Raw genomic sequence first — 12,582 nt, 5'->3', positions numbered from 1 at the left:
TCTTCAAGGGAAGAGGTTTCATTTCTGTGCCCACCTCCACAGAGTGGAAATTCACAGGAACCTAGTTTTTATCTAGGAAAGTTTCCCATATAGTAAGTGGAAATTTTAGATCTCTTTGAAAAATCTAAATTCTCTTGTTCTATGTATTTCTGATGTCAGGAGTCTTGGGTTTTGCATTAGTGAAATAGGATGAGAATGAAGGTGTTGCTATTTACAAACTCTTTGAAGGTGCTGTATATATAGAAATCATCACTTTTATATGGCTTTGGATGTGCTAAAAATGCATTACATTTCATTGGTGGTACAACTTTATGTCAATCAATGAAGAATTTGAATATTAAATTTAGAGAAGAGTATTTTACTATATATGTTCCATTAAGAAAGACAAAATATGCTTTATTCATGTAATATTTTAAGCTCATTCACTTCTCCAAATGTCAGCTGTCAAACTTTGTTGCCGTCCTTAGTAATGGCTGCAAAGTGAGACATTTTCCCATTTTTCTGTGTTTGGAGGGGCTTACCTTCCAGTAATAATCCTATCTTATCAATGGTTTAAAAAACAGGTTTTAAATGGAAAGATTGGCTAAGAATTATATTTTGACTATGATGTAGCATTGCAGGGAGTAAGATAAACCCCGTAGAGTAAAACATGCTATAGAGGGAAAAAGTAGAAGCAGTCTGGCCCATGGCAAGATGAACTGTGAAAATAACAGCTTTCTAAATGATGACCAGTCCAAATACATTTAAGCGTTTTATGGAAAATCTACTCTACAGGACGATATTTACAGTATTGAAAGTGCCTCTGTAGATTTTGCCCGCCCTTAATTTTTTTTAGCCTTTCCATAGCAATATAAATTATTTCACATTCTGTTTTCAGTCTGCTTTATGTTTCCTTGTCTTGCCTCTCCCTCCCTCCCTCCCTCCCTCCCTCTCCCCCTCCTCCACACCCTTTCTCTCTTTCTCATATCATCTCAGAGCTGTTAGAAAAAATACTGCCTTTTTGTGTGCGATGTTCTTCAGCTTTAGCAATTTTCCATTTCACTTCTTTCTCGTTATACTTTTTCCATTTAATATTTGGGGAGAAAAATCGTTCTATTTAAAGGTGAGCCAAATACACCATCACAATGTTTTGGACCAAGTTAGTATTTTCAAATATAAAGTTTACTTACAGTTTCCTGTGCTTTCCATTTGACTGTTATTAAAGAAGGAGGAGGGAAAAAAAAGGTCTTAACTTTTACCATCGACAGAAGGTGTATTTTTACAGCTATCACTGTTACTCATCCCTTGTCTAGTTTGCATCAGCTTGGAAGCTCTGCAGGCTTGCTTACACAACCCAGGTCTTTCGACAGCACAACTCGTTTGTGGAAAGGTATTGGTCTGGATCTAAAATGGTGTCATGAGTATGTTTTAGGGGAAGATACAATCCAAATGAGTTCTAAGGAAGGGAGTACACTGAATTAAGTACTACAAAAAATCATTAGGACATTATGGTGTTGTGTGGGCAGGTGTGGTTATCTGAGCTGGTTAGGAGGTAGAATGCAAGTGATTTTAAGTAGAGTCCAGGGTTTTTGAAATCAGAGAAGCCTTCATCAACAGAGCACCTTCTACTAGTAGAGACTGTATTTTCAGAGTGAATGAAGACTGAAGGAAACAGTAAGGACTTTTAATTTTACTACTGATTTGTAGTAAATCAGTAAATGTAGTAGTATATTAGTATAGAAAACATCTCTTTGCATTTAGTCTGTGACTATTCTGTCCTAGCTAATACTTCCTTACAGTTTATATAAAAAGGCTATGTAAGAGTGGACAAAAATGATGATACCACTCTTATGTTATACAGAGCTGGCAAACATTAAGATACCACAGCATTTAGGCACCATGGTGATAGATGCCTTAGAGATAAATACAAGAGAGACAAACAGAATGAGTCAATGCATTGCCCAATTTGCATAAAAATTTTCATAAAGTAACTTGCAGTGTTTGAGAAAGAAAATAAATATTTGGTGTTTAGGTTGCTATGGTGTTGTGGTAGTGAAAAAAACAAAACTATGTACAAATAGTCTCAGCTACATCATGAGTTTACTAACCAGTGTCTTGTAAGTAACAAAGTGAATATGAAAAAATTGCTTTAATTATATGGAGGATAGATGTGATACCAGCTAGTATAATGACAGCCTTTCCGGTCCTCTTAGCTTATAAAGCAGATTTTAACCATTGATTTCAAGAAGCTCTGAAGAGGGTTGTGCAGCAAGTGCTGTGAATTCCTGTATTTGCTCCAATGAATAAGCTTAAACTTCTGTCTTACTGCTTTGGACTTGGTGATAAAAAGAGCAGGTTTCGTCAGCCTCTGAGCATTTTTTGCTTTTCCTTTCAGTTGGGATGAACATTTACCCTGTTTTACTGTGCTTCTTTTTGAGTCAGAAGCATTTTTAATAGATTCTTCAACGCAAGGGTGATAAATGCTTTCCCTTGCATGCTCTTCTAGACTAACATCTGGTTTCAGCAGACCACTTAAACACATGCCTAAGTGCATCCTTAAACATTTTGTTGGACATATGCCTAAAGGAGTACGGTAGGCACATTAAAGAGCAGGATATTCTTAAGTGCTTTTCTGAATAGGGGCCTAAATGGGAATGAAAAGATAATTATGTGACTTGATTTAATTGGGTGAATTAATTAGCCAAGTATATGTTTCATTTACTGACACTATCTTTTGTAGTTATATAACTTTCAAGATTACAGAAAAATACTTCTCCCAAACTTTGTTCAATATATATGTTTTAAGAAGTACCATTTCCCTCAGTATAATTTAGCTGCAAACATATTGATAAAAAATAAGTGCTTGCTTCCATTCAGCCATATTTTGCTAGTAAATGAGCTTGCAATACTGAAAAAAGGTTTTAGTGGGGATAAAGAAAAAAGAAAATTGACAACTTCATGCTAACTTTTTGGAAGGTGCATCAAGGTCTAAGAATTTTTTGCCTTTGCTACAGCATAATTATTTCTGAATTGGTACTCCTGACAGAGGAGGCAAAATTTTTCTGTTAGGCATGAACGAATGAGCAAATTTAAGAATGAAGTACCCCGAACAAAATAAACATGCCATTTTGTAGTTTATAAAACATATGGCTATGATAATGCAGCTCAAGGAAGTCATACTCTTTTCTAATGGGTGAATGGCTTGCAAAGTGGAGTTCTGCATTACAGTATGGCAAGACTAGTTACTTTTTCTAATTTGTAGTTCATTTTATTTACTGGGGCAAGGGTAAGAAATTTAAGGATAACTTAACATATCCACCCCTCTTATGAAACTGCCTTGTACTCTTGTAAGCTTCCACAGGAGGTGCGGGGAAAACCCTGAGCAGAAATGATAGCAAAATTAGACATCAGAATTACACTAGAGTTACTCAAATTAGGACTCAGTGGAATAGGCACCTGGAATTATTTTTTTTTTTCCTCTGCTTAACTTTTACTGAAAACTCTCTCAAGAATGGTGTATTTTGCCAACATTTTTCCTTGCAGATAACTTTAAATAAAAGGAAACTATCCCCCAAATGCATACTTATGCAGGCATTTGGAATGCAGTAAGTGTGTTTTCATTATGACTGAGCAATTTCAGCTGTGAGCAACTATATAGCAAAAAGTAGAAAAAAATAAATACATCTTTGGAGGTAAATTAAATTGCAGTACCCAAAGTATTGGGATCTGCCTTTTATAATTTGGACATGACAGAACTGAAATAAAAATAAAAGTTCGAACTAGATTCTCCACTGCTTTCAAATGCCTTTGTAAAAATGAGATTGGAGTGGAGTATAGGGACTGACATAGCTTACAAATATTTTTCTCTTCATTTTCAACATGTACTCATCAATGTGTACTCTATGTAAAGATTTTGTCTACAATTTGAAAAGCCTTTATAAATGAAATTCAACAAAAACAATGGTCTCTCTAAGCAGAAATGATCTTATCCAGGACACTCATTTGCATAGTATATATCATATCAGTGTATGTGTGCACATCCATATCTGTGGAGACAATTTAGGGAAGAGGTAGGGAAAAGACAATCCTGACAATATTATTTGTAAAGTATCTCTACCCATTCATTCCCTGAATGATGTTACACCATCTAAAACACTAATTGGATTGCACGATTGCATGACTCTCCGGAGTATTGCATCTGAGCAATAAAATCCCCACAGAGTCATTTATCATGTCAAAGGGTAAGTGATATTTTTTTGGGTATTCATCAGGATAGATGAAAAACAAACACTGCAGTTTGTGAATTTATAGATATACAGACATGACCTGTGAATGAGTGATCTGCAAGATTATGCACCGAATCTGCTTCAAATGGCAACATAAAAGGCATTTCACTATATAAATATTAGATGTCTCTTTTTAAGTTTGAGATACTTATAGTTCTAGCCAGCTGTCAAACACTGGATGCTTCTATAATGCAGTATCACAATGGAAGTCAAAAACTGTGAACTAAGTCAACCAAGGAATAAGGAAGTAGATTTTGCAGTTAGGAGGGTATTGTTTTATTAGCCCATAGCAATCTGTGTTGCAAGCAGGCCAGTCTGCTAATGCTGTAAATGTACTCATGTCTAGCAGTCTTCTTGGCTGAAGACCAATAAAGATATCTTTGGGGGATCGTAATTTCTCTAAATGGTATGATTTTTCCAGTGAGGACCTTGATCTTGAATCTGCAAAAATCAACACTTTTGACTGACTTTAAAAAATATGAATAGTGGAGTCCAATGGGAAAGGCCTTTAATTTCCAAAAGCGTGTCAGGCTGAACTCGATGGACAGACTTTTATGCTTAGTACTGTAAGTACCTATCTTTCCTAGTTTCAAAATACTCCAAATCAGCTACAGGGTAAGGCCAGGAGCAGTTGCATCCTGAGTTATCAATGTCTGCAGTAGAGAGTCATGTCTTTTTTGGAAATATCCAGGAGAAATGCCATCTTAACCATGCATTAACCATGTAGAGCAGCATGGTCTCTCATGTCATATCCAAACACTATTGGAATTCACAAATGTTGTGGTATAACCCCAGCTGGCAACTAAACTCCGCACAGCCACTTGCTTAGTCCCCCCATGGTAGGATGGGGAAGACAATCAGAAGGGTAAAGGTGAGAAAACTCATGGATTGAGATACAGACAGTTTAATAGACAGAGCAAAAGCAATGCATGCAAACAAAGCAAAACAAGAAATTCATTCACCACTTCCTATTGGCAGACGGGTGTTCAGCCATCTCCAGGAAGGTGGGGCTCCATCACACGTAATGGTTACTTGGGAAGACAAATGCCATCACTCCAAACATCTCCCCTTTCCTTGTTCTTCCCCCGGCTTTATATGCTGAGTCTGACGTCATATGGTGTGGGATATCCCTTTGGTCAGTTGGGGTCAGCTGTCCCAGCTGTGTCCCCTCCCAACCTCTTGTGCACCCCCAGCCTACTGGCTGGTGGGGTGAGAAGCAGAAAAGGCCTTGACTGTGTGTAAGCACTGCTCAGCAGTGACTAAAAGATCCCTGTGTTATCAACAGTGTTTTCAGCACAAATCCAAACCAGCCCCATATTAGCTTTTGTGAAGAAAATTAACTCTATCCCAGTCAAAACCAGCACAATAAATTAAATATTCTTTTCCTTGACTAACCTATATAACCTAGCCTGGTAGCTGTTACTGGTCTATCAAGTGTATGTGTGTAGATTTTGCCCTCTAGCTCTCCTACTTCAAATAGTTTCCCAACTAATGGTTTACTGAGTATCCAGGGGTAAGGGACTGCTAAGGGCTTAGTAACTGGGGGCTTTTCCTACAGAAAGGGAGGCTTAGTTGTCTTTTAGGCTCAATCAGGTATATAGTTATTAAGGATTTATTGGTTTTTTAATCAAGTTATGAATCCTGGGTTTTTCCTGCTGCAGATTATAATCCACCTTGCTACCATCTTGATTTCTCTGTCTCTCCTAAAGGGATTTTTTGGCAGGGCAGGAGCTGGAAAATACTTCTGCATCTGGCTATCTTTGGAAGGAAAAAGTGTGTGAGGAAAGACTCATTCCCCTTTGGTTCATGAAAAAAGTGCTTGGAAGAAGACTGTATATTGTGACTCTTGGGTGGAAAGAGGTATCTTTTGCTATACATGCTAACGTGGCATAGTTGTATAGATTAGAGGACTTTGAATAGTCCCTTCCCTTTGATACTTCCAATTTCTCCTAAGTGCACTGACTTGCTCTGTGCCATTACTAGCTCTCCCCAGACTTGTTAAGAAATTTTGCTATCTAAGTTAGATGCCAGAAATTCTATTAAGTGGTGGGCTCACCCCCCCCAGAAAAAGAAATTTTGCTATATTAATTCAAAAAGGGATTATATAGTACATTACCGGAGTGGGGAAGAACTGAAATTGCTCCTTATGCTCATTTTTCAGTATGTGGGTAGACTTTGGTAACTCAAGATGATTCAAAAGACTGCTACCAAGAACTTGGCCATAGGGAATCCTGAGGGCAGAGGCATATCTTAAACCCTTTCTTCTTCAGAATGTAAAAACTTTCCTTATAATCATTTGGAATTCTCCATTTTTCTGGAAGTGCCTCTAATCTCTCTTAAAAAAAGCAGATCACAGCAGGAAGGTCGGGTGTTGAAGCAGAAAACATTGGGCAGAGTGATGGGGAAAAGGCATTCCATTTTTGGAAAATACATCCAAAAGAACCTATTTTTAGTCTGTAAGGTCTGATGCATCCCACCTAATTTCAGGTACCTAGGTGAGGGGTGAAACTCTTGAGTTCTTCCAGATGGATATAGGAAAGTGATGGGCAACTCCAAATTGCCCACACCACCTCTGGTTTTCTTGGTCCTTTTCCACTGATTGTAGGGGTAGCCAGAACAAAATAGATTATCACTTAGGAACCAGGTATTCTAATGAGATTAAAACTCTGGCCTTAAAAATCATATTTCCTAAGAGATTTTAGTGCTGAAAGATGGAGAAAAAGTATCTAATGGGATTTCCAAAAGATGTTTAACTTCCACTGATTTTAATGGGACTATATAAATAATTTGAAGTCTAATGAGGTTCTTGATTACCTTTGGAAACTAGGTCTGAAACGTGAGTTTCACTGAAAACAAATAGAATGTAATATATTAAAAGCTAAGAAAAACAGAATTTGATGCTTTAGATAGTTCAGTAGCTTTCCAAATTTTAGCCTTTGCCCACTCACTTCTTAGGGCAATTGGACCTTTAGTTTAATTAGGATGCTCTGGATGCACCATAGGATTTTATGAAGAAAAGAATTACAAAAATAAACAAATTCATCAATGACAGAAGTGCAGGTGAGCATTACCTACAAGAACAGAGATTCAAATTCAGCTAAGAAATTCCTCAACACTTGATTGCTGGAAGTGGAAAAGATTGCAAATGTAACTTATTTTTTGCCCAGCTGCTTATATTCTTAATCTATATTCTTTCTTCAGACACAAGAGATTAGGACTAGATTTTAGTTTAATAAAGTATGCCTGCTTTTATGTTACTGCTATTTCTAAATGGGATGTCTCATTCCTTCCAATACGAGGATCCATTTTATTGTGCAAACGAAATGATCCTTCCTTTGCTCAGAGCTCTGCTGACATCAGGAGGGTGCAGTGCCAGGGTGTAAAGACTTCCATGTAATTTGCAGGATTCAGCCTGAACTGGCATGTATTTGTCTTTCTTGCAGTTGAAATATGCTATTTATCGTGAAATAACAGCATCAGTAATATTTGAGTAGGGTATTACAGAAAGTGAACAGCAATATGTTCATGATACACAGGAAATTGTATACTATTATAGTTATTAATTAACATATTAGAACACGTACATGGAAAACTTATGAACTGAAATGGAGAGCATGTTCTGATACAGTGATTTTTTGCTAGGTATGTTACTAACACTTGTACTGTTATGCAAATAAACAAATAATATTTGTAGAAATCCTGTATTACTTATCACTCGCTGTTAGATGGTATAGACAGGAATAACTAGCACCTTTTTATCTAAAAAGAGTTGGGTAGAGTTAGACGTCACTGGAATGAGAACTGATATTTTTTAAATTATCATAAATATATTTACCATTACTCTATTTTTTTCCCCTTTGTAATTTTTTAATAGCAATATGGTATGATTTCCAGTATCTGTTTCAGCAGGATATTTCAACAATAACACAAATCTGTGGCACAACAGTGTTACTATTGAAAAAATTCTATACATTTATGAAGTGCTATCCGTGAATGCAACAGTGGTATGAGAACTTTGCATTACATATAAATATGCCAATAGATCTTGATTTGTCTGTAGAAGTGGCATACCCATAGGTGAAGTACACCAGAAATAAACCCTAGATGCACCATGAAGATGAAGTTAAGTAAGTTCTTTAAGGGGGTCTTTGATAAAGCTTTATTTAATTTATTATAATAGGGGAAAATGAAATAAATGCTAACTTCCTCAGTGAAAGAAATAATCGAATTCCAAATATGAGAAGCTTAAATTTTGCATACCTGATAAACGTCTTATTTCTATATTCAGGCATGATCATTAAATTTTTAAATAGTTTAGTACTGAATTCATTAATTCCAGAAGTAGCATTACTGGTATGTTACTTGGCTAAAGCAGCCATCCAACTACACCTTAAAAATAATTTTGGTACATTTACCAAAACAATAACTTCATATATTGCTTCCTATTACTGTGATAAAATGTTGATAAATTTACGTAGCTTGTGTTTGCTAAGCATAAAGTATCATTTTTTGGTTTTCTTTTTTCAGAATAAAAGAAAAAATCTCTATTGAATGTGCAATGGAAGCAAGTGTTTTTCCAGTTCAGCAGTTTCTGCTGAATTGTAAACAATTGGGTTGTTTCCAGAGGAGAGTAGCATGGTCCGTAACTCCGACAGCTAGTAGTAGTTTAGTTTACTGCTTCTACCACCTGCCTTCTGGCTTAATATTGGAAGCAAGAAGCATGCAATTAAGTATGAGGAAATGAAAATAAATGACACTGTTCATTGCACATTACAAAGTGCCTGGCAGAAAGAATGCAGCTTGCCTGGACCTGATGACCCCTGGGGAAAACATGTCTCGTGCCTGGGAAAGAGCCAGTGAATCAGACACTGACCCTGGTTTTATCTGTCATCAAACGCTTTGGTTTCCTTCTTAACAATTTTTAACTTTTTTTTAAATTATAGTCAGCTTCTGAAAAGCAGGGAGAAATTAAAGTGAAACATGTACTGTACTGTAGAGGACACCAAATATGCAGAGATATTTTTTTAATAATTTCTTGAGAAAAGTTATTTGGATTACATCCCTAATTGAACCAATTTGAACTGATTATTAAATTCTAAGTCTTATTCGACAGGTGAACAGGTTTTTAAAAGATTAATTCCATCTAAGCAGCAATACTGCATTGAATGCAATATATAACTCAAACCCTCCCCCTCCTCCCAGAATCTGAATGCTTAAAACCCATTTCATTTTAAAATGCCTGCTCTGTGAATGCTATACTTTTTTTTTTTCCTATATATGGCTCATACAGTTGTTAGAACATAATAGCAATAATTTGGTTTTAGTCATTCATCCTAAATTGTCTAAGCACCTTTACGAAGCTGAGTAAACATTATCTTGATATTACAGGATAGGAAGAAACTGCACCATAGAGAAATCTGGTGGCTTGCTCAGAACACATAGCACATCAAAGAGTAGTTGAAAGTGAGATACCCAATTGAGTCAGAAAATAAAGAGTTTAACATAAATCATGTTATTATGCTACAGAAGTCAAATTCATCTTTTTTACATCCCAGATGACTCTAATGCATGAATTCAACCACTACGGTTTGATTTAGATGGCCATGTATAAATGGTGGGGAAGCTTTCATAATGAAAGCAGAAGCAAGTAGACACTTCCATGTCTTCATGATCTGCTAGAAAAGTAGAACGTAGATGAGGTTCATCAAAATTTGTAAACTTTTCAGTGAAGCTAAATAGCCAGAGAATATTAGAAAACAGATAATTTCAGGTAGAAATGCTGCCAAGACTTTGTGGTTTTTATTGATTTCATCTTGAAGAAAGCATCTTGGTAACTTAATGGGTATTGTTTTGAGTATTATTTATTTCACCCCATAACCCAAAGTAAAACTCAAGGGTACAAACTCAGGAGGAATTGAAACCTTATAAGGATTCACAGACCCTCCAAACCAAAACCACCAACTTTCACATTTCTGGCTGTATGCAAGTACATGAATTCCCTCTCTCTCTCTTTAATATTACATGCACACTGTGTAGAAGGCTTTTTTTTTTTCAACCACATTTTAGGTACGTTTCCTATGTTCTATGAAAGATAGTCTTCTCTATTGCATTTCTTGATAGGATGTTTTAGACCCCAGCAGAAAAAAGGGTATTTGATTGTCAGTCATTCAGTCTCTGCTAGTTAAAACGCATGTCTTTCCAGAGATGCTTTCTATCCATAGTCCTGCACAACATGAAATATGGTTGACAGCTATATTACCACACTGCAGATTGCAAAGCAATTCACATTCACACTTCTAAGTGCCTCTCCTTTCAAGACTTATGGATGTATGCCAAATTACTTGCATTGTGGTATATGGCCTTCTATATGTACTTTATAGAATAGGCCTTTGGTTTCCATTAAAATCAATGAAGTAGAGCCCAAAAGAGCTTTTCTGAAGTGTGTACTAGATGTCAGGCAAGGTTAATAATAAAATACTTCATGTATAATATGCATTTCAACATATTTCAGTGTTTATCTTTAATATGGTATTTTCTGTATTTAAGATGCTAAATTTAACTATTGAGAAGGGTTAAGTTCAGCTTTCATTTTTTGCCCTCATTAGTGTCTCTGTAAAAAATGAATATATGATATCATACCCTATTTAGGCAGTGTTTCCAAACGTAATGGACCAGCAGCCATTTAAGGAGCCTAAGGTCCTGTATTAACAAAACCATCATTGTTATCTTAAATGAAATGCAAAAGACAGAAGATACCCTCCAATGGCATTTCATTTAGACAAATTAGTGACTACACCATGTCATAATGCCTTATTCTTAGTCACTAAGTTCATATATTTCATTAAAGCAGTTCTTTGCCAGACAAGTTAAAGTGGATGATCAGCAGGGATGGTAAAATAATACAATTAATTAATTATTATTAATTATTACAATATTAGTATGATTACTATTAGTCATAGTACTATGATAAATGAGGCAAACTAAAATATATTTTTAAAATAGAGAACTCTGACAAACATTTTTGTGACAAACTTAATTTTTTGGGAGAGGAGACAGATGCTTTAAAGACATCTGAGTAGAATATGCACTCCAGTGAATTTAGTGAGTCTTATGAAAGATTGACTTGAAGGGGGAGAAAAGGCATAAGAGTGAATGTGTGTGATGGTGGAGGGTATGTTGCATCTTTCTATTTATTTATTTACTTTTTCAATGGTATTATTAAAGTTTCCCTTAGGTCTACAGTACCTAGAAGAAAGCAGAAATACATTTTTTAAATTGCCTTGAAATTTAGAGGACAAAAAAAGAAATACATGGAAATCACCATCACTGGCTGTTGTCAGTAAATGCAAAATCCATGAAATTTTGTTCTCGTTAAAAGGATGTGTTTTACCAGAGTGGAGCAGGAACAAGGTGGGCTAGTGACCTGTATTTCCATATAACATTATATTTTTGTAGCCCAGAGTCCCTGTAGGTTGTATTCTCCAGAGGCTGAATGAATTCTATACAGTGTTTTTCACTTTAATTGTAGCATACGTGAAAACTCCTGGTCTATGTCTCAAATATGTTCTCTAAAATCTCATTCTGTGGTTAGCAAACATCAGTACGTCCATTTATCAAAATAACTTGAAAGAAATGGTAACAGGCACCTAAAGGAACTGGAGTAGTTGCGTTAGATAGTTCTCCATAAGTAAATTTGAAAATGAAGCAAACTGATGACCTCTTAAAAGAATGTTAGCCTAATTAGTCAGACAGAAAGTATGCTGGTTAATTTCAAAATACAGAAAAGACGTTTAAGGAGATTAAATATAGTTTGTAAGAATTACTATACTGGGACACACTTCCTCTTATTTCAGAAGATAACCCATGAAGGGTATGAGTAGGTTATAGCAAACAGTGCAAGTACGGTATCGTCTTTCATTTGATATGCCCACATATGCTCAGCAGTAGCTTCTGGTAGCCCTAACCTCCGTGAGTTCATCTAATTTCTTTCAACATCTTAAAGATCAAGTGTGTCATAGCAAGAAAGTTTGTCCACTGAAGTGGTGGAATGGAAAAACAGAATCTCACAAGTGAGAACTTTTTATGCTTTCTTCACCAAACTGTGAAGATTTAGCCATGATTACGTAAGCCTTTTTTGCAGGGTTCTGGCAGCTCTAAACATCCTCAACTAAAGTTTCAAAAATCAACTAAACTACCCGAAGTGAGGCTGTAAGCAGCATAAAAACAAACAAAAGGCAGAAAATCCAAACTTATGAAAAATGTTGCAGCTATCCTTTATGTTAAAATAGCTCATAAATTTAGCAAAGAGTTTAAAGGG

General features: G+C 35.9%; 1 long non-coding RNA gene across 1 annotated transcript in view; it reads left to right on the top strand.

Moving 5' to 3' along the window:
- LOC141920966 (uncharacterized) overlaps window positions 1–12,582 on the top strand; it is a 55,806-nt gene that overhangs the window by 11,775 nt on the left and 31,449 nt on the right. The window lies entirely within an intron of this gene.

Source organism: Strix aluco, chromosome 1 (genome assembly GCF_031877795.1).
Source record: "Strix aluco isolate bStrAlu1 chromosome 1, bStrAlu1.hap1, whole genome shotgun sequence".
Classification (NCBI taxonomy): Eukaryota; Metazoa; Chordata; class Aves; order Strigiformes; family Strigidae; genus Strix; species Strix aluco.
This window is presented reverse-complemented; position numbering and strand designations above follow the sequence as displayed.